Genomic DNA, 22,912 nt, shown 5'->3' with positions numbered 1-22,912 from the left:
ATGTCTGTGTTCTAGAGATTTTCCAGGGAAAGTAGATGGGGTGGGGGCAGATTTAGAGATGCATTTGTGGGTAATTGACATTGGTTTGAAGAGGATACGCTCACAAATGGGTAGCCAGTCTACAGCTCTTGTGGCTGCCGTAGTGTGATACTTCTTGGGGATGTTAAGAGCATTGTTATGTATGATTTGCAGCGAGGGAGCATTTCTAGATGAGGTTCTGACCTAAGGACGTTGCAATAGTCAAGCCCGGAACCAATGACAGCTCCGCAATAGTTAGGTAGCTCTCTGTAGAGATAAAGGGTCTTGAGGCATTAAGTAGTTTGGTTGCATAGGCTGCTGATGAGGTTATTGCACTCACTTCGCGAGCCATGAGAGGGAAGTGTCAAGGTCGACGCCTAGTGTCTTCACTGAGGAGGAGACTGGGATCCGGATGTCATCTGTAAAGAAGGCCGAGTATTGGGCGTTAAGGTTTTTTAGAAGGGCAGGGGGCCATAAGAGCAGAAGCACCGTTCAGGCACAGACGGTTTGCCACCATCCTGGTCTGAATGGCAGAGTATGCGCTATCAAGAGTGTTCGAGTCGTTTGCATCGTTGCCAGTAAGCGGGAGAAGAATCTGTATGTCATCCGCATAGTTGGTGTAGGCTATGCAAATGGAGTTCAAGATGTCAAAGAGAGGTCTGGTGAATATAATGTAGAGTGTCTGGGAAATGAATGAGCGTTGAGGAACCCCGCAAATGATGGGTGTAGGAGCAGCACTGGCATTCTCTGCAAACACTCCCGACTCTCCCTTCCAGGAAGGAGGCAATCCACAAGGTGGCTTCAGGGGAGAAGTTGGCAGAGGTGTTAAGGTGGTGGCATAGGATTTTATGGTCAACTAGGTCAAATGCGGCAGACAGATCCTGGAGGAGGGCTAGTTTCCCATTGTCCCTGATCTCGTCAATCTGTTTTTTAGATCGAGCAGTGCTGTTTCCGTATTCCCAGGATATGGCAAGTTTCTAAGAAGTGTTGTACTTGCAGATATGCTGCTCTATCTAGAATTTTCAGAAGGAAGGGAACCGTGGTGATGAGCCTGTTTGTTGGAACTGCTGGTTCAAGGGACAGTCTTTTCAGGTGAGGAAGTACCCAGACTTCCTGGAACTAATCCAGAGGAGAAGGAGAGTTTATGAAGGTTGTAATAAGTGAGGCTAGGATTTCAGAGCAATATGTGATCATAGTTTTGGGGCAGATGTCCCCTTTGCACCTTGAAGGTTTTAAGCTTCTGAGGATTGGCGAGACCTCTAGCTCTGTAATCATTTTGATGTGAAACTGGGGGGTGCCCAGACCTTGACGGGTATGGCAAGAGGCTGCGACTGCGAGGCAGGGAGGCTTGTTTGGTAAGTAATTTTTGTTGTTGACCAAGTACATTTTGTTCAACATTGCTGTTTGAATGTTGGTACACCACGCAGGAGATTCAAGTACGCTGGGGATAGCAAAGATATCTCTGGTATCTGATTTGGCATAAGCAATGCTTGAATTGAAGGTGGAAGAATTGGCAGCAATGGCTGCTTTTTCCAGAGTGCAGCCTGCCGCTTTTTGTTCCAAAGTTCTAGAGGTGAATCAAGAGTTGGAATGTTTGACAGCTTTAGCTTTACGGGGCACTAGTGGGGCAATGTTTACCGCCACAGTTACCACAGTTAGTGTAGTGTTGAAGAAGTTAGCCAGAGTGTTGGGATTGTTAAAGAAGGGGGTAGGGGGTTTAGTTTGGCTGTGTCAAGCAGAGGCAAGATCTGTTCTTTGATGAGTTTACAGGTGCTGCGTGCTGGGGAAGGTGGTAATGGCAAGGTTCGAGGTCGCTTTTTCCTTAGTAGTGGGATTGTGGTAGATTGTGTAGCCAGGTAGGATGGCTAGGGATAGGGCTGGGCCAGCAGCTTCATGGGGCCAGGCTTCTGATATGGCTAGGGCATCTAGACTGCGTGAGGTTAGGAGGTCATGTATGTCTAGCACATGTGTGGATAGAGAGCGTTCGTTGATAAGGGCACACTTGAGGTGAGGGTCTTTTTCCACGTGGAGGGGGTGGAATTCTTAATCTTGGTGGAGGCTGCTGGGCATAGCCTAACAGGCGAGACATCAGCTAGGTAGGGGAGGATCAGGAGAGTTTGCTGCAGGTAATCTAGTTGGGTCAGCCAGAATCTCGCTATTTTTAATAGTAGATTTAACTTGGGCAATGGCTGGGGCAGTAACATGGTGTGTGGAGGCTGAATATAACAGAGTGCATTTCTGTCCCAATTATTGGTGATAGAGATCACTATAGGGTCAGCAGGGATAAGACATGGGGCTAGATTTGCAGCATTAACAAGTTGCACAAGGTTATCGCCAACAGTTCCATATATAGAGCATTTAGGTTTAGTATTTGCATTACAACAGCGGTACCCAAAAGCATTTTTCAGTTGTACAACAAGAGATTTCTGCATGTACATGGTTATAGCATATATCATCAACATTTACCTTGATAGGTGTGACAGGATCAAAGATACAGGCCAGGCGATTGTACAGGTCTACCGCAGTTTAGAGTGGCCAAGGTAGTTGCAAAGTGCAAGGAGGAACTGCACAGGGAGGGTCCGTTTCGTTCGTCATTGCTGCCAAAATTATATTGAGAGTGGCAATATTACTTGTAACAGGGGGCAGGCCGACGGCATGTACAAATGCCAAACTCTGGTTGAAGGCATTGGGGAAGATAGCAGTCATGTGGGTTGTGAGAGAAGGTTGCGTTTCGCCAACATAAGTGGCTGTGCTGTTACCTTTGGTGAGGAACGACGTGTTTTGCTCAATCGTATACAGCCATACCTCAAAATGCAGCACAAGACCGAGGTCACCAGAGCTCTTGAACTAACCAGGCTGTACTATTACAACAGTTTGTACAAAGATGCAGTCGGTGAGAAACTCACCCGCTAGTCCCCATGGAACTCTAATCCCTGCCTTCTTTTCCTTTTGCATAGATGGTAACACCATCCCAGTCTCCGCCCATGTAAAAACATTAGGCGTTTACCTGGATGCAGAACTAAACATGCAAAAACATGTCAAGATATTGCTTCCTCTGTAGCCTACTCTACAATTTATAAACCTTTCCAGGAAATTCATCACCTCTAACAACTGTCTCACCCTAGTGAGAGCCATCATAGGTAAGAAATTAGACTACTGCAATGCTATCCTAGCAGGGACCACCACCAAAAACATCAATAAACTACAACTGCTCCATAAATAACGCCCTCAGAGCAGTCTGGGTCCAGAAGGCCATCGAATTCAAGCTCCTTGCCATCACCTACTGCTGTTTACACAACACTGCCCCCTACCTCACCGACTATCACCAGAAAACACAACTTGCGTAATGTTCGCTCTGACACCACATCAGCCTTGAACATACCCAGATTTCTAGAAAAAGCTGGGGCTCTTGCTTCGCCACCATCATTTCCACACTCTGGAATGCCCTTCCTCAGCAGATGCAAGACGAACCTGCTTATGCACTCTTGCAGAAGAAAGTAAAAACGTCACTATTTAACAAATACCTGTAATTAAGACGGACTGCCCTACTTTCTCTGATTCTGATCTATGATGTAATGCAACTACCCTATCGCGCACGCTTCACGTTCTGTGATGTATGCTTTTACTACAATGTGTCCATGGAATCCTAACTTGGTACCTTTAGCGCCGTTATGTCCGGGTCTGGGCGCTACCTACAAATGAAATAAATAAAAAATAAAAAAGCTGTCATCCAGGTGACCAGGACACACCCATCGCTTTTGGGTCCGGCGCCATGTGGGTGCTCATTCTAAAGTCTCTGCTAGATATCCAACTGATGCTGAGTAAAAGAAAAGGAATACTGAGATCGAAGTGGTCATGCAACAGGTCTTACTAAATCCTGTGCACATTCAAAAGTCTTTGATAGTTAATTGGTCCGAGCTCGGCTGAGGGAGACTAATTGACCAACAGAAAGGCATCTGAGCCCGGCTGTGGGGGATCCGGAGTGAACCATGAGTCACCCAAGAAAGAATTATCTGAACTTTTGTTTTGGAAGGATCCCAGCCCGACTGAGGGGGATCCAACTTTGAACTTTGGTTTTGGAAGGGATCTGAGCCCAGCTGAGGAGAATCCGGGGTGAACCGTGAGCCAACCAAATTGAATTCTGGAAAAGGAAAAGAATGTTTGTTGTTTTTGTGTACTAGACCTAAGAGTCTTGCAAGAAGTTTGATCACAGAAGGCCTTGAATTGTAAAGATGGAACTGTATCCTCGTGCCGCATAAGCCAGAGTCTGTGCTTTGGTCGAGTGAACCGCCTTATCTTGAGCTGAAAACGTGGTGAAGGGAGGCCACCGGCCCAAACATCCCGATTTACCATTTTGTGAACACTTTTTCTTTTTCATGAACATCACCCCACATTATTTGTAAATTAGCAGTAAGGATTGGCAATAGTTTTTTTTAGCGTGGCTCCTTTTATGTTGACAAGACTCCACTAGGACTGCATTATTATTATTTGATGGCCGTAGCTTGCTCCCATCTGCAGATTTAGGTTTAGATAGGCGTTTACCCCATCCTTGTGAAGGTTTAATAAACACCCTTGAACTGTGGTCACTTGTGTCTGTTTTACTGTTCATACCATGCCTTCCTTACAAGTCTTCCTCCTTCAGAAAAAAAGAAACTTGGTCTGCATCTGCAGAGGTCTCTCAACCATTGGAACTCTAGCCACAAGCATAAATGGATATAATGATAGTAGAGAGATAAAAATGTGCCTCTTCTAAAAGCTCTACCTGGTCGCTTAAAATGACTGTTCCTTCTATACGAGGTAAGGCAGCTTTCTCCCTGCTTAGGCTTCCTGGCCCATACGCCATCATAAACTGTAACCTGAAGTTTTCTCACAGTCTTCCTGTGCAATCCAGTAGATAAATCAACACTAAAATATAAAATACAATTGTTCCTGCAGGAGCCAGTACAATCACAGGTAATAGCTCTACGCTAGTCTTGAGGGGGATTAGCATAACAGTCACCAGCAAATATTCCCAGGCCTACCATCACTGGCTTACATGCTTTCATCTTTGAGGCAGAAAACAATAAAATTACGAAAGACTACAGATAGGCTCGATTCCAGATATGCTGTTCACCTAGTCCAATGAACCACCCCCCTTTCATATTAACTTTACTGAGGCAGCAAGGGCAGTGCAGAGAAATCACCTGCCACTCTCTCCAAGAGCGAATAACCGTTTGGACACCACTGCTGCTCTCCTTACCTCACTTTGAAGCCCATGGAAAATAGCAGCTCTTTACTGCTACCACCACATACCTCTGCTGAAAGGAAGGGGGGGGGTCAAAGATATTTTTCCAGACTTCTCTAAACCCCTCTTTAACCTGATCCTTCAATTACACAGAATCAGAGTCAATATCAAAATTAGTTTGCAGTTCATTTAACAGGAAGTCAATTATTTTACAAGACCTGCAGCGCGCCAGTAGGAGCACCCCAACAGAGGTGTGCCACACTCTGCAGAACCAACCCCCACTTTTGATTAACCATTTCGAAAAACTGTAATCGCACAGCCTTATGTTATGCAAGCACAAATACTCCTGAGGTCTCGTGGTGTGGATGCAGACAAGTCCATCAATGGGAGAATCAGTAGGATGGTGTCTATGTGGATTTTTAATTTACATCTGAAATTCATGTGTCTGTAATAGATGAGATATCAAATGAAAGAGTTCTAAATCCAAGAAGTATAGAAAGAAAGGCAGCACTGCTACTGTGTTCCCTACAGAGCCTGGGAACAGTCTGAAGAAGTGAATCTAAGAGTGCAATGACTGCTTTGGCCACAGCATGGAAATATGTAAGTGGGCACCTGTGACATAAAAGCCCAGATTGATCATGAAGACGGGCGTAAACTTTACACAGCAGTCTGCAGAATTCCAGGAGAGTTGGAGGACAGAAGCAATTTGATTGTATGTGTGCATATCTGTTGAGCTCTGATTCTTAACTAGCTTCAGTGTAATCATAAAAATATGCCGCGCACCCTCAACAGATATCACTGCAAACGCCTAAGAAGGTAGAAATGGTAGACGTTACTACCTACCACTGCACGAAAGGAGGGAAGAAAAGGCAGTAACCAAAGGTTTCTCCAAATATTGTAGGACTGGTGTTTGATTATATAATTGCACCAGTCCTAAAATAGTTGGGGAGGGCGTTTCAAAATATCGAATCACCTTAGATGTGATTCGGTTATATCGTTTCTGTTAATATCACATAGATCCGTACAATCAGCCTTATGGTATTACTAAAGTGTGGCTTCACCCACACAGTTTTGAACGTACATAGACCTACATTTTAGACCCCTAAACACATTCAGTAACATATTCTTGTCTTTATGAAGGGTCGGTTCGTGAAGTGCACGCGGAGAAGCATGCAAATAAGTATTCATATTATGCTGTGGTCTGTAGGAACCAAACAAGCACATCACACACTTCAACGGATTAAAAGATTACTCTACTTCCCCTTCATGACACCAGGTTATTTTTGATGTTAACAACCAACCTGAAAAGATCCGACTATGTTTAGCTGGGCTAATTCCAAATCCCCAAATCAGATAAGCGAACAGACGGGCGTAAATCTGCTTGAACGCACTCATTACACAATCATATCAAACAGAAGTCAACTTGATAAGGTCCGAGCCATCAAGAAACACCGAGCATCTACAATGCTGAAAATGAGAAGGTATTAGCTAGCTGTGAACAGTTTCCTTTCTTTAAACCCGTGCCTCCACCTCACTACTGTAAAGGTATGGATTTGGGATCGTATAACTAAGTTCGCAAAACCTATTTAACGAGACAAAAATTTAGAATAAAAGTACAGAAAATGCCCCCCAAGCAGAGGGAAACGTTTTCCGAATGATGGCGTCTTAAAATCTGACTAACATTCAGGACACGAATGGCCGTGGGCGTTATTAGCATTTACGGTCAGTATTTATCGTAAACTTACCTCCCAACACTAAATGCGTGTTCTAATTACAAACAGGCGAACTGATCGCAAACAGGGCCATCCTTGTTCGCGAAAGATGCAGATTTTCGCATGGAAATACGGCGTAGCCGTGGATTACCGGACGCCTGGGAGATGTCGACCCTCCGGTTAAGATGTGCAGGATCAGACGAGCATATTATCCGTGTATGTTCTGGAAATAGCGGCGAGGGACACGGGGACCGGTGTCACTCACTCTTGAGCGGCCGCTTGCAAGTCCTCTCGGCGTGGCTTGTGCCCCTGGAGTTCCAGGAGTTCAGGAGCACACCGCGCGAGCCACGGTTGGCAAGTTCTTGAAATTCAGTGCCAACAACCAAGACTTCGTTGCACAGAAGACATCGCAGACAGCTTCTCCGGCTCTTCCTGATTTCCTCTTTCAACGCCCCCTTCCTCCCCCGCCTCCTGCCGGCGCCCCACCCATCCCTTCGTCACTCGTTGGGCATCGAGCTCAGCCGTATTTCCTCTTTTGAGGCTTGCTGCTTGCTCGACGTAAACAAGTCCTTCTGTCACTGGTTACCGACTGTCCCACTCGAACCCTAAACTGCAAGCAAGCCCGAGATCCGGCTAAATGCCAAAACTGTCTGCAGCTCCAATCCACGGTGCTAGCCCGTGATGGTTATGGGTGCTAGTGCTACAGTGGTGGAAATGGAAATCATTTGAAGGGGATCCCACAAGGGCTGGGGTGGGGGGCATAGCCTGCAGTTCAACTCCGTTCAAAGGAACTGTTCAAAATAATAGTTTTAAAATTGTGCTTTATCCGTCATGCTGCTTCTTTCCAAACTCCACACTCTACATCAGTTACGATTTAAATCCCTTCCATGGCAGTGCGCACCCAAAATACTGTTGGTAATGCAGTGATTTTTGTTACATTAAGGGATCCATACACAGTTCTACAGTAGAAGGATAGCAGGGTAGTTCAGCAGGCTGCGACTGTTGCTGAGAGGTTACATATTAAAAACGGGTTGCTAATTGTACGACTTATAAAAAAGAAGTGCTATACAACGAGTTTGGCCAGGGCATGAGATGGGGTGGTCGCTTTTGTATATTCAGGGCAGGAATATTTCTGCCCTTGCAGTGAAAATCAAAAGTTGGCACCGTGAACCCCCAGTTTAATTTCATAATAACTGCTGTCAGCAGAACAGACGCATTTATTTGTGATTAAGAAGTTTGATAAGGATATCATTTTAACCTCTCCTTCAGCACTGCTCCCTTTCATAAACACCAGACTAATGCTTGACTCACCAACACAAATGACCACATTTCCCAGAGTAGCAAGACTGGCGTTTGAATTCCCAGCCCTTCTGGCCCTCCACAGATGGCATCAGTGGGAGCACGGCACCCCCTTCGACTGCCCCCCATCTCCCCCAGCAATGAAGGAGCTGGTGCAGGGCCAGGAGGTGCAGGTGAGAATCAAAGGGTGCTTTGCCTCCAGCTCACTGTCATGTAAACTTAAGTATCGGACCGATACTTAGTTTGCATTATAGTCACCTGGGCTGGATGCAAAGCGCCTATTATTTGCTATTGGTGAACAGCAACGCGCCCTGCCACACACAATACAGGAACAGCAGGGGATTCCATTGGTGTGTGCGTTTGTTCCTGTCAATTGAGTCTCCTGCTATTTTTGTATTGTGTGTGGCCCGGTGCTGCGTAATTCTTTATTCAGCACAGAAAAACTTTTCTCCTAGTTGACAATTAGTGAACGGAGGAACATTGAGATGGGGGCGCACTGACAAATCTCACAGGGCGTTGGGTGGGTTGTTTGCCAGGGCTGAGGCAGAGGCAAGCTGGATCCCGAGATCCGGCTAATGATCTGAGGCCGGATCTCGGATCTGGCGACAGCGGGCCCATGGCCAGCACTGTGGGTGCATCAAAGCCTCTTTCCAAATCGCCTCGAAATGCAGTGCAATACACACCGTCGTAGAGAGCTCAAACGCTGAATGAATGCAATACTGATGGCGTGTATCGAGAAAAGCAATTCCTTCCATAGGACAACTGATCCTGGCAAATTAGTGAAACATTTACAAAGCCTCGGACTTCAAAACTGCAACCTACACTGACAGTACATTTTCAAAACTTTGAAATGTAAAGCACACTTTTTGCCAGATGGCAGCTTGTAAATATTTTACAGAATTGCAAAGAAAATCGAACCACCAATAATAAACAGAAATAATTTTAACCTGTCATCCCCTAGCTTGGCCTCCACAGTTTGAAATATATACGCTTCAATTTATCCTTTAGGTTAAACTCCTGGGGAAAATAAATACAAAAAAACGTTGCTTTGCATACCTTCCCTTCAGAAGTGATCTTGTGTGTTGCACTCTCACTGTGGTGGAAAGTTTGGAATTGAACATTGTATATACCCCGCTAGTATACTGTGATATTATGATATTGAGTAGGCACTGTAAACTGCCATGTTTAAACACTTTATGCTCATGCGAGACAAGTTTTTAGGCTTTACTGCACATGTCCTTGCAATGAAGCTCTCCAGCTAGTGAGTAGGAATGCTCACCTTCACATCGCTCATTTCTGACGCGTTTCCCTTTTGTCATATGTAAGCATGTTTTAGGCTCATGCATTCTTAGGAAAAGAGGCTTTAGTAAACAGAAGTCCTAATACTGTAAGCGTTCAAGGCTGCCTCAGAGTGTGTGTGAATCTTTGATGACTATATTCCTTGATCAATATCGATGGCACTCGAATTCCAGTACACAAGCAAGTAAAAACATTAGGTGTATACCTAGACGCCAACCTCACCATGTCTAAACATATTAGTATGCTCTCCTCCCCCTCAGCGTACACATCCAAACTCATAGCATTAAGTAGACAATTTCTGACTCCGACCAATTGTCTCACCCTGGCCTGGGCTTTAGTACTGTCCAAGTTGGATTACTGCAATGCTAGGGACCTCTAACACCAATCTCAGCAAACTGAAATTGATGCAAAACCAAGCCTTAAGAGCAGCTTTAGGGATAAAAAAGTTTGAGCATATTAACAAGATAAGGAAGGAGGCCCACTGGTTACCAATCAAAGCCAGAATTATTTTTAAAACCCTCTGCATCGCACACAAAGGTCTTGCCAAAAAAGCCCCGATCTACCTTAACAACGCCCTTCAGAAAAAAGAATCGACTAGAACTCCAAGGTCCAATGAAAATTTACTCTTAGTGTCTCCCCGGTATAAAAATACCAGAGCGGGGGTTAGCAGCTTCCAGGTCTTAGCACCCAAACACTGGAACTCCCTCCCTATCACTATCAAAAAAGTGACTTCGCTCCCCGGCTTTAAAAAAACTGCTAAAAACATGGTTATTCAACCAATATTAGCACAAAGCGCACCTGATCTAACTGTAAATAATGTTTGTGAGTGTATTGTATAAACTTCCGTTTGCTGTAATAACGTTTTATGCACACTATACTATTGTATGACTAATTTCTAAGCTGTCTGTAACCACGCCATGATACCCCAGGACCTGGGCGTGTAACAAATGAAAATAAACAAATAAATAAATATAGTCGCCTTCACAAAAAATGTATCAAGTTATGCTGTCCTCCATGATAACACTGTCTAATATCTAAGAACTCAGCTGGTTTCAGCATGATTCGTTTCCCCGTCTGGACAGCCCCTTCCATTGAAATACATGTGTTTCTTTGGGTATAAGAACGGTGCACGGTAGGGAGGGTGATTCTCACTTGTACCGAAGTATCATACTGACATTGTTTTTTTGTCCTGTTCGTATTTTACTAATACATTGTTACAGTGGCTACTATCTATCGGCCTCCTGGTCAGATCACCTCATTCCTCTCTGAGTGGGCAGACCTCTCCTACTTCTTGGCCTCAACCACTCAACTCTTCCTTCTTGGTAACGTCAATATCCATCTAGATTCTCCCTGTTCCTCCTCTGTACTCTTTCGTGACCTCTGCAATTCCCTCCCCTTTTTATCCTCCCCTCTGGCCCGACTCACTCCGCAGGGCACACGCTTGATGTTCTGATCTCCTCGGACCTCCCCCTCTCCATCCCTCTGACCACTCCTTTCTCCTGGAGTGATCATTCCCTCCTCTCCTCCCATCTCTCCCTCTCTAAACCCCCAGACCAAACCAACCCCAACACTGCCACCTACCTTCTCGGATATCTGGCCCATGAAACGTGTCAGTTGAGGCTTTTGCTGCCACCTTCTCCCCCCTCTGCCTCTGGCTGACTCACAACCTGACAGAGCCCTTTCCATGCTCTACTATTCTTTCTCCGATACTCTCTATGCTCTTGTCCCTGTCATGAGGATCCGTTTGAAGCCCTAAGCCAAGTGCAATTCTTGGTACAAAACTGACCTAGCTAGCCTTAAACTCAAGTGCAGGGTGGCTGAGAGGAAAGTGAGGGGTTCTTGTTCATACTCTGACAAACTGGCCTGCCGCCTGCTCCAAAGGCAATACTGAATCTGTCCATACGAAGAAGAGAGCCCATATCCAAGCCTGTGTCTCTGCGGAATCTAACAACTCAACCAAACTCTTCAAAATCTGCATGAGCTGGCCAACCCTGCTGCAGTCTCTACCTCTCCCATCGCCTCCCAGGCCCTTTGCCTAGCCCTTGCCTCTCACTTCATCTCGACAACCAAGGACATCCTGTCTACCCTCTCGTCCCCTCCTCCTCTTCTCCCATCTCCTTCTGCGAACTCTGGCCCTCCTGCAGCCAAACTCCCACCCTTTTTGTCTTCCTTTCCTCTTTTCTCCCCTGACGAGGTCTCTAGACAAGTCCGATCTATGAAAGTCTCATCAAAACAGGTCCTTCCCTGTTCCTCCAAAACAATCAAGGACCACATTGACACCCTAGCTCCTGCCCTGACCGATTTCTGCAACCTCTCCTTCGCCTCGGGAGCCTTCCCCTCCCTACTGAAGCACTCTCTTGTGCACCCTCTCCTCAAGAAACCCACATCTGACCCTTCATGCCCGGCAAACTATTGCCCGATCTCCATCACTCCTTTCCTGGGCATACGCCTGGAAAAGCTGCCCAGCTCGCAACGTAACCTTCACTCCGATTCGGTTGGTTGTCTCCACGAACATCAGTCTGGATTCAGAGCTGCCAAAAGCTCGGAAACTGCTCTCCTGAACATCCGTGAAGACCTGCTCTCTAACCATGACTCTAACATCCCTTCTGTCCTCATCCTACTCCATCTCTCATCTGCCTTCGACACAATCAACCATACCATCCTGCTCAACCGGGTCTGTGACAACCTGGATATCACCTTTCAGGCTCTGGCCTGGCCTCTCTATGTACAGTGTTCCCCAAGGGTCTAACCGATCACCTTGGCTTTTCAACCAATACCTGGCAACTCTCACCCATCGCATTGCCACTCTCTGCTCCAATTTTCAGTGCTATGTGGATGACGCAACTCATTTTCAGGCTTCCCTCGGCCACCTCTTCTCCTTCTCTCATCTCCGACTGCCTGTCTGCTATTCAGGAGCGGTGTACCACCAATGATCTCTGCCTTAATTCCAGCAAGACGGAGATCCTCCTCATCGGCACACCTCCATCCTCCTTTCCCGTCACCCTGGCCGGCCTCCCGTGGCCTTCCTCCTACCCCCACCTGCGAGGCTAAGAACCTCAAGGTCATTTTCGACTCCACACTTTCCTTTCCTGCCCACATCTCTGATGTCTCTAAAAAGTCAAACTTCCAACTGCACCTCCTCAGAGGTACTCTGCCTTTCTTCTCCTTCCCCCCAGAAGCTCACTGTCTCTCGAGCTCTGGTTCACTCAAGGTTGGATTACTGCAACAGCCTCTTTCTAAATCTACCTGCTTCTACTCTCCGGCCTCTGCAACTCATCCAGAACAGGACTGTGAGACTTGTCCTTGGCCTCAAGCCCTGGGATTGTATCTCTTCAGCCCTGAAATATCTTCATTGGCTCCCAGTGACTGCAAGGATTAAATTTAAGACCCTTTGCATTGTCCAGAAGGCTTTATGAGGCCTGGGTTGAAAATACCTTCAACTCTCCCACCGTAAATACCTTCCCTCTCGAGCTCTTAGCTCCTCCACCTCCAACTCCCTCAGGGTTAGTCGTTTCTCAAAGAAATTAGCTGGGGGTAGATCTCGGTCTTCGGCTGGGGCGTCCCTCTGGAACAGCCTCCCAGCCACTCTGAAACCTGAGGAGAACCATCTCCAGTTCCGGAAGCACCTCAAGACCTTCCTCTTTACTTCTGCCTCCTCTCCTCCTCTCCCCTGCTGATCTGTTCTGCTTTGGCATTGTGCACCTGGTTACCCTCTGATTTCGGGACCAGGTACTTGCCCACCCTGCCACGCACCCGCACTGCCTCCTGGCAACCCCTGCACTTGGGTCTGTATCTGTCACCCGGCAGTCCCCCCCTCTATTTTCTGCACTTATCAGACACCCACTGTCTGTGCCTTAAACCCAGCACTTGCCACTTGCTGGCTGCACTACCACTTGTTGTTTTATTCCTTTGCTCAGTACTTTCCCCTTCTCCCCTCCCCCCTGCACTTTCCCATTCCCTCTCCACTGCACTTGCACGTTCTCAATGTCGCTGTGCATAGTAAGATCATTGTTTTTGTTCTCCTTTGTACCCCTCCCTTCCCTCGTCGCGCTCTGAAACATGTGTGTATGAGTGTGATATAGATAAAACATCAATATCAATAGTTCACCAGTCAACCGGAATAGTCAGTGGTAATTATTTTTCAGACAAACTCCTAAATGACATCACACTCTCAAGGTAATTTAGCTGGCCCTTTTATTTCCTTGTCAATATGCTCCATTTGGAGGGAGCTAGTGTGCAAGGCTCCTGTTACTGCAGGTTTTTGGTGTGAAGTCATGTTCCATTCTGTGCCGCATGAAAGAAAAGCACTGTGGAACTTCCGGGATCTGTGCAAAAGAGGGATGGGAGGCAGGGACATGCCACTCCCATCCCCTCCCCTCGTTCCTCCTTGGCAGGGAAAAGAAACAAATACAATACAAAGTCTTCATACTTTCCAGGACATTTCTTCATCCTAGTGGTTCTTGTGCTGCTCAGAATCGAATCTTCAGAAATGCTGTATCGTTGGATGAAATGTCTATTTATGGACTTGCAAGTTAACATGTCTCTCTGTTGATTTCTTCACAAGTTTCATTGTTGTCTCGTTCACGCAAACTGGACTCTAGGTAGTTTTCTAAAACTCCATCCACATCCGGGCTGCGTCAAAGATGGCGGTCAGGGAGTCTGGTATGTACGTGCCACTGAGACCAAAACCGGAGGAGGCATAGCAGATGTTGTAGGTCGACCTGGTTGGTTGGGCTGAGCAGGAATTGTTTGATGAATAACCTCCTTAATGCGATTCTTAAAAATAATTACCCATCACCTCAGAGTGCATTATGCCCTGAACTTTGTGTCCTACAAAATGTCTTCTCAGGACGAGGCAGAAGTCGGAGTCCAAGTAAAACAAGAGGCCGGAATCCAACAGAAAATCATGGCTGGATACCAGGCAGGGTGTCTGTGAGGCAGAGGGGCACTGTACTTCATTGAATAGGAGGACACTGGGTAAGGAGTGGACCAAGTGGAGGACATAGGGACCTGTCTACTCTCACAAAGGCCTCTTTGCTGGCCGTTGGTGGTAAGGAGATTTGTGTTGGGCACTGACATGAAGTTTCGATGTTATGCTTGAGATTCTAGTGAGGACACCTCAAAAATCGTCTCTGCAGTGTGGGTCACTGACACCGATGCTGCCTTATGTTTTGGTCATGGCACTGCTATTTTATGTGGACGCTGACATCGTTTTTACAGGGTTCTGTGGAACCCGTCGAGGCCCTTTACTGTTTGTTTTGAGCCACTTGCATCACCTTCTGGGAGACATGAGGAAACTTACTCAGTGTGGAGTATGGTGCTGAAGACCCAGGCCAGTCCTTTGGATGTAGCCCAGTAAAATGAGAATCCTTCGGAGCAAGCCCTGGCTGGTCAGCAACCAATCGGAAAAAAGGGGAGAAAGATTATGCGTACAAAAACAAAATAGGAACAGTGCACTGTGCACAGCACCATATACTGTTAAAGCTGAGAAAAGGGTGCTGGTGGTGGGTGAGGTCAGTGGGGCCTTGTTGACACATCTTGCGATGCAACTAGAAATTTGTTATAGAGGAATCCATCTTTTATGCTCTACAAAAAGATCTCCGGTTTTGTTCCGTTTGACGGACACCCATAAGTATGGAGGAAAGGGGGCATGCGTAGAAGCAAGGGTGGGACCGTCCCTTCCTATGTTAGAGTAAGAGGGATGGCCATTTGCCTCATTGCTGCATTAAAAATATTAAAAACCCTTGAAAGATCTCTGGGAGTTGGTATGTTCCTAAGGCCATCTGTGACATTACCTGGTGACAGCAGGGTAAGGTTCACGATCGGTGGGTCTTCTGCTGTTCCCACATGTTCTGCTTTGCGCTTGCCTGTTGCTCAATGCATTCACTTCAACTGCGTTTTGCATTTCTTCTAGCTCTCTGTTTTGAGAGCAGAAGTTTCTTCAGAGGTGTGTGAGATGTTTCTTGCAACGTTGAATTTTTTGCTGCAGCATTTTCTTTTGTACTTTTGGATCTTACCATTTGATCACAAGCATATCATGTATCATGGTGTGAGGGGTTTGGCCAAACTCACAGTGACACAGCTCCCCCAGGCCGATGATGAGGTTATCAATCGTTTCTTCATAGAATTTGAACAAGTGCATCATGACATTGTCGCTGGCTCCAAATCTTTTGTCCATCTTTGTAGCTTCAATGAAAACATTCTGCTCCGTTTGGATCTGACAATACAACAGGATACAATTGTGAACATAATAGGAAGATTACCTTCCCGAACGGTTAATTCAACCCTTTTTTAGCACACAAAAACAGTTCTTCAGGAGAAAGAAAGTGACTTGGCACTGACTAAAAAATGTCACATAGTTTTAATAGAACAATTGTGAACAATGTCCTAACTGTCCCTAGTGGAAGAACACCCTGTCCCTGACAGGAGTACCTGGCCCTAGATGGTGAGTGGTGCGCCGCCTATCTGACAGGGATAGTGGAAGAGAAGCTGTTCCTAATCTCTACCAATTGGAACTATGTCGAGTTCTGTTAGAGTATAAAATATAAAATAACCCGAGATGCAACCAATCGGCTATTGTTGTCCAGACAGGACTGGGTATTAAATCCTGTGAGGCATTATGGACTGGCTGGTAGGAAACAGTGTATATTTTCAACCCTGGGAATTTTTGATTGGTATACTTGATACTTGCGGGTGAATAAACGAAACCCAATTGGTTGTGCTCGAAAACATGTTAAAAACAAATGCCCATGTACTATGGACCTCTTGAAAAGATCACTGCATGCAAGTGCCGATGTGATTTAGAGTATCCCTTCTTGTTGGCTGGGATGTTGCAGTGGTCATGAGACCCCTCATGACCGGTTTCGATGGAATGCGACATTAAACCATCTTCTTCAGGACCGTTGATTATGTTGTGAGGATTCACATTCCAACAGCCAACTCTATTCTATAGTGTGAGTGGGCGCCTCCTTCTCCTGATGGTAGTAGGTAGGCGGTGTGGGACGAAGAGCGATATTCTTGAACGTGCCTGGTTCAGATAGTAAACAGCATGCGCCACGCAACTCTGTGCTCTCTGTGCAGCTTCACTAAGCGCGCAAAAGTTGTCAACCGCTCGCTCTGGTGGTAGCCAGCGTTTCTCGTGCGAACGCGGATAATGTTGATTCTGCATTCGTCACAGGAGGTATAGTCTGGGGAGGACTAAACATATAAGGAGGAGGAGGATGGGGGGGGGGGGCAACCCCAACACAGCCGCAGGCCTAGTCAGTGGAAAAAACCCTCAACAGTCTTTGAATGCACTTCCGAATGCGCGCCTTTATGCCAAGTCATGATCACCTGTATCCTTCCCTCCCTCCCCCTGAATTCCTGAAAGTATGAGCTGTGGCCCATTGGGCCCTTACGGTGGAGACAGCCAACCCCAAATTATACCACTCCTGAAGAAACTGAAGGATAATGGGCACAGGGCTTAAAATTGCTGATACCCTCCTCGGTTCACACCATCCCCATAAATTACTCCAATGACTGTCATAGGCTTTCAGGGTTGATAGTTTAATGGCAGTCTGGATTGACATTGAAGAGAATCATAAACAGAATTGAGAGATACCTCTCGGGACAGACCTGTTTTATGTGACATGGATAGCTTGGGGTGGGGGGGTGGCAGAGAACCACTCGAACTACCGTGAGCTCCAGGAGCAGAGGTAAGCAGCCCCTGCGCTACCTGGACCGGCCACCAGGATAACCTCTGCTGTTGACTCCCTGATCTCTAGAACACACTCTGGGATTATCGTGAGTGGAGGGAAGGCATTCAAGAGTCCCTCTGACCAGTCTGCAATAATCGCATCAAACCCCCCAGCCTCCTGGGAAGGGAAAAGGGAGCAAAACTGGAGCATTTATCTGTGGTAGTATGTTGCCATGTGATTACTGCACTTTACAACTGGATGATGGAGGTCAGGCTGCAGACCCCACTGGAGCCAAAGGGAAGTGGTGGAGTTGGACATTCCTACCTTGGATAGCCCAATGGGCCTGTTCACAGACCGAAAAGATTATCACTGAAAGTCAGATTCGGGCTCATACATTACAAAGAATTCACAGGATTATATATACCACCTATCTGGCTACGTTGTCCATTCCAAGAGAGTAGTGCGGAATGTGTTAAATGTGGCTATGAAGAAGGATGACCCTTCATCTCGTAAGGGAGTGACTAATTATACCACAATATTGAGAGGCTGTTTTGAAAAAAAAATCATTAATCATGAATGCATAAAATTCCAAGGCTCTCATATAGGTTTTGCTTATATTATAGTTAGTAACCAAACTCACATGAGTGGTTTGCTGAATTGTCATTCAGCTGGTAAAAAGGATGTGGTAATGTACTGGCTGAAGATCAAACCCCTGAATTTCTCCCAATGGATGAGGAATATGGTGTATTGTACAAGTCATAAGGTTTCAGGTACCACTAGTAGGGCAGATCCAGTACAGCCCTGACCTCAGATGCAGAGGATCAATGAAGTAATCAGGAGTGTGTGAAAACGGCAGTGGGGCGGGCGGGGATCTGAGGGGGGGGGGGAACTATCATTTACTGATTAGATTACACATGTGAAATACAGTAAAGGCTTGTACAAGCTACAGTGGGGGAGAGGTTCAGATGAAATTAACTTTAAGTCACCCAAGAACCCACACATTAAGTATAGTATGTATTATAGCACAGTAATGTGATGTAATGCTTCAGTTTAGAGGATAGCTTTTTTGAGTTCCTCAAGGACTCTCACTCACCATTGCTCTTCAATCTGTATCTTTACCCATCTTTTCTGAGAGCACTTCAAGTTAAATGCCAGAACTAACAAACTACACCTAACAGATACTTAAATTCCCAAGCACAAACATTACCAAAACATTTTGCAAAAATCAGCAGATGGTTTCCCACCACTTATTTTTAACCCAGAAAAAAAAATGATCATCTCTTCTCACACTCATCTGAGGTTTGGAATTTAGGGATTACAATCTATCCTTAGGCCCTCAAATTACGTTGGCGATTTAATGCTCATACATTAACCTCAAAATTCAGAGAATAATCTCCCCTTTTCTAACCTTCTCCCAAAAATATTACTACTATTATTCTCGAGACAGGATTGCACCAGTAGTGTGTACCTGGGTGCCCCGGCATTTTATATTGCAGGCATTCAGACACTGCATAATACAGTGCCAAGTGTATTAATGAGATTGCAGAGCTCAGAACTCCAGCATTGTGATTTCTGTACTTGCATCTAGTGGGGAAGAGTGCCTGCTGGGTGCTATCCATGGGTTGTTACTAGCACTCCTGAGGTCAAAAATGAAGATACCAGCACAGACCAGGAATCTTACATCCTATTCAGATATAACACTTGCAATGCTGGTCCTTCGACACTCTAATTTGGAACTCACTGCCCATCTATACAGAGACATTCCTAGAGGACCGGCCTTCAAAAAAGCCATCACAACATATCCTTTCCCCTTATCAAGGCAGCCATTGCTACATTTAGAATCCCTAGAACTTTCATGAAGGGATGGGTTAAACTCCAAGACAAAAATTATTTTGAGAAGCATAATCTTGAACTAGGCGAATATATTTCAAATCCACAATGTGATGGTCATTTGCTTTTGCACCATATCTCTATCCACCAATCTGACCGTCTAAATATTGCCCTATAGAAATGAACAACTTTTAATGGTGCTGCTGCACTGTCTTCAAGAGATTAAGGAGATGAATCTATCCCACATTCCCTAGGCACTTTAGAGTAAGGCAAATCCCATACAAATACGTGCGATGTGCCAGAGGGGATGGGGCGTATCAAGGGACCTTGTATGAACACAATATTATGCGAAATGTAGATGCTTAGACTTAGTGCATGCGTATAAACAGACGCCATTTTTGTAGTTATGGTAGAAACATTCTGGCCTGCAAGGCTGCATGCTAGACACAGACTACGAACCTAACGAAGAAACCTGAATAGGCCCAAGCGCTGATGATCAAGAGACCCATGGTGTTAGCCGCATAGAAACTCTGCTTTGTTCGGCAAATGTTGCGAATACATGTTATCCTGAAAAGAAATGTGCCCTGCAAGGCCGTAAGACAGTACCAGGCACCTCACAGTGCACGTACATCACAGCCAGAGGCCAAAGCAGGCCTCCGATCCCCACCCAGGCAACCATGAGTTATGGCACCCACGACTGTCCCACTCCTGAGAACCCTGAATTCCACGATAGTAGGTGACCCCAAGCGACCAACCATAAACCCACTGCCCATAGAAAATCTAAAAGACTGCCTTATGTCATAATGACAAGATTCATAATGCGAAGTACAGGGTGGAATAAATTAAAGCCCAAAGCGAGGGTGGAAGCATTGGGTGCTGATAGTGCGAAACAGAATGAGTGAAGAATGTGTCGGCCAGCATGGTCCTGAGCCTCCCACTGTGCCAGTGCCTGAGGGATATTTTAACCCACTAGGCTCTGCCCTGCGACATCCCTGTGTGCTGATGGGGAAATCATCAAAATGGCTGCAAAAGCCCTATGCGCGCTAAAACCCATGAAAATTGCGCTTTGAAACCACAAAAGATGGCTGCCAAATCTACTTTGCCTGTGGTCAGTAGTGGAAAGGAGACCTCACTGCTGAAACATGTTACCTGGCTGCCTACCAAGGAAAAATAGAAACTGCGTGAAAGGCAGTGCTTTACTGAGAGAAACCCAGAAATTGCTCTGAAATCCCCTTTTCTGGGTTTCTGAAAATACAAATTACCGGTACAAAACACCACAAAACATCCAATATCTTTGCTGGGTGTTACTCGCCACTTCATTTAAGGAATCACTATGACCACCCAATGTCAGGAAAAGTGGAATCTATCATCAAAATATCCACAGTAAAAAGTGTGCTTGCCTGTGAAAATCTGTCAAAATATTGGGGCAGTACCAGCGGCCGCCTGTATGACAGTTGTCAGCAATTGCATCAGAAGCTTAAACTTGTGCAATTGGAATCAAATGTTTGGAATTAAGTGACCTGTCATCAAGGGTAATATAGGTTGTAACTATTTAATCTCCATGATTTAGGGACTGGAATCAGAGTTCTAGCTGCTTGTGTGAAAATGTATTTTAAATTAAGAAAAATGTAAGAAATTGACAGTGAATTTAAACTGAACTCAGAGTCACCAAACCAGTTCCCCCCCCCAGCTTCACCCAACAAAAGGCATCTCTCATGCTTCCCACCAAGGTCAGGAACTTACACCTTTGTGTTGATTAAATCAGGGGAGGAGATTCTTGTGCTGCTCCTGGAAGAGACAATGGACCCTCCTTGGCTGAAAGGATATGCAGATTGTGAAGTGTCAAAAAGTGGCCTCGCCCAGAAGGAAAGGGGCGGATTGCTTCAGACCTGCCAGGAGGAAAGGAGGCGGGGACAGACATTTTTGTTGATTCTCAATGGAGAGAAAGCATATTTTTGAAAAAGACTCAAAGAACTGTGCGAATTTGTAAAAACTTTAGAATTAACAGCATTGTGAATGTGATATTTTTGTGCACATTTAAAAAGGAGCCAGAACTCTGTGCAATGTTCTGGGAAGGCGCAGTGAAAATTCTGGTTTTGTAGCGATTGTATTTATGTCAGAAGCATTAAACTTCATACGATTATGCCTAGATATGATGCGCACATATGTACAAAACTTTGGACAAATTAGACATTGTGTCCCGGACAGAAAGTGCGAAAAGTTATCAAATCCAGACCCAAGATCTCACAGCAACGAGGCTTGGAAGAGAGTGTGCTCCGCAAAATATGTGATTTATGTATGTTATTGGCATAAAGATTGTACACATGTAACGATGTATTATATCAAAAATAGATTTTCTGTTCAAAAGGCAAAGGGGAGGATGTTTTGCCTCATAAAACCACATCATCATGATGACACTCTTTTCTCCTCCAATCAAGGGAGAGAGCAGACTTTAGCCACTAGACTATCTAGGGGGGCGCCTAGGATAATTCAGGATACCCACCCCTTTATTAACACATAATTAGAGACAGCTGAGGACTCAGAAAAAACAGACTGATCCACCCACCATCCCGATTTTGGCGAAGCACTTTGAAGGAGATCCATTCATACTCCTTGTTCCAGACTACAGAAACATTGCAAGCAGAAAGGCTCAGATCATAGCTGATCACTTTCAGCTGGGCCCAACTTCCAGAACCTATGCCTCAACTTAAAGGGGAAACCAAAGAAGCAGCAAGGCTGTGCTGTAACTGCTTACCTGCCAAAGAATTTTCTTCATAACCAGAAGGGCAGATTAAATCCCAATCTAGTGCCATGCCGTGCTGTGCAGACCATAGAGCCATTGCAGATCCAGTCCAGTCGTGCTGTTCAGTGTAGACCAGAGCCCCTTGCTGCCCAGTCCTGCCGTGCAGTGTCCAGAGCGCCTTGCCGATCGCTGAACCAGACCAGTCCAGTGTGCCCAGCAGTCTGTCCCAGAAAGTATCCCTGATCAGAACCAGAATCCCTGACGGTTCCATTTAAAACATTGGTAGTGAGTATCCATAGTATAGGATTGTCACTAGCCTATGTACTGTCCATAATCATCCCGATCCAAATCAAATCTCTCTTATATCTAGAACTGTATTGTAGAAATCCTTTTTGTCTTGCCTGAACACTCTCTCTTATCATATACTCCTTCTGTAATAATATTGTTAAAATCTTTGCGCTGATATATTTCATCTGAAGTGGGCAAGCGTCTCGGCAGGCAAAAACCTGATCGGAGATGTCCTGATCTGGTGGCTGTGCTGTCGTGTAGTTTGTTTCTTCATAGTCCATCCCTAGTGTAAAGAAACCTTGTTTGTATTTTAAAAGTGCATCTTGTTTTACAAATTTGCCTATCTGAAAAAACGACCTCCACAAAAACGTCCATAACTTTGTGTCTAAGTTTAAGTGTCTACCTGTAGCTAACATCCTAAGCTTTCTAAAGAACCCAAAACCGCATCTCAACTCCTTATAGTTTTTCTGCAATCACGTTTACCGCACGCAAAAAAGTTTGCCACAAATTTTTCGTTTGTCTAAAATCTATAACGTGTAAAATAGCTTTTCATTGCACCTGACCTCAAAATTAAGTTTCCACATTGCTTCTTTCTCTCATCATTGCTAAGTTTATCTACAACCATAAAAACCGGCTCCCATTTCAATTTCAACAATTTCTGTGATTTAGCCCATTTTCAGTGTTTTACCAATTCATTCAAAGCCAACTTTAAAACCATTTTTGACAAGTTTGCCAATCATTCCTGTTTCTCTCTTGTGTTTGCTGGGGGTAAATTGGGATTGATATATTTTGCTTGAATTCTGCATTCCTGAAACCTGTTTTC

The 22,912-nt window shown here is 45.4% G+C and overlaps 1 protein-coding gene across 3 annotated transcripts in view; it reads right to left on the bottom strand.

Moving 5' to 3' along the window:
• JAK1 (Janus kinase 1) overlaps nucleotides 1-22,912 on the bottom strand; it is a 1,055,078-nt gene that overhangs the window by 815,731 nt on the left and 216,435 nt on the right. For 2 of the 3 annotated variants that reach the window (XM_069641984.1, XM_069641986.1), the window contains exon 1: nucleotides 6,988-7,405. The exons of the other annotated variant lie outside the window; for it this stretch is intronic. The gene's annotated coding sequence lies outside the window, so the exon portion shown is untranslated. Of the gene's footprint in view, nucleotides 1-6,987; nucleotides 7,406-22,912 lie in introns of those variants that run through there. 3 annotated transcript variants of the gene reach the window in all.

The sequence above is a fragment of the Ambystoma mexicanum genome, chromosome 1q (genome assembly GCF_040938575.1).
Source record: "Ambystoma mexicanum isolate Mex_15411 chromosome 1q, UKY_AmexF1_1, whole genome shotgun sequence".
NCBI lineage: Eukaryota > Metazoa > Chordata > Amphibia > Caudata > Ambystomatidae > Ambystoma > Ambystoma mexicanum.
The sequence above is the reverse complement of the archived record's forward strand: the minus strand, read 5'-3'. Positions and strand labels throughout refer to the sequence as shown.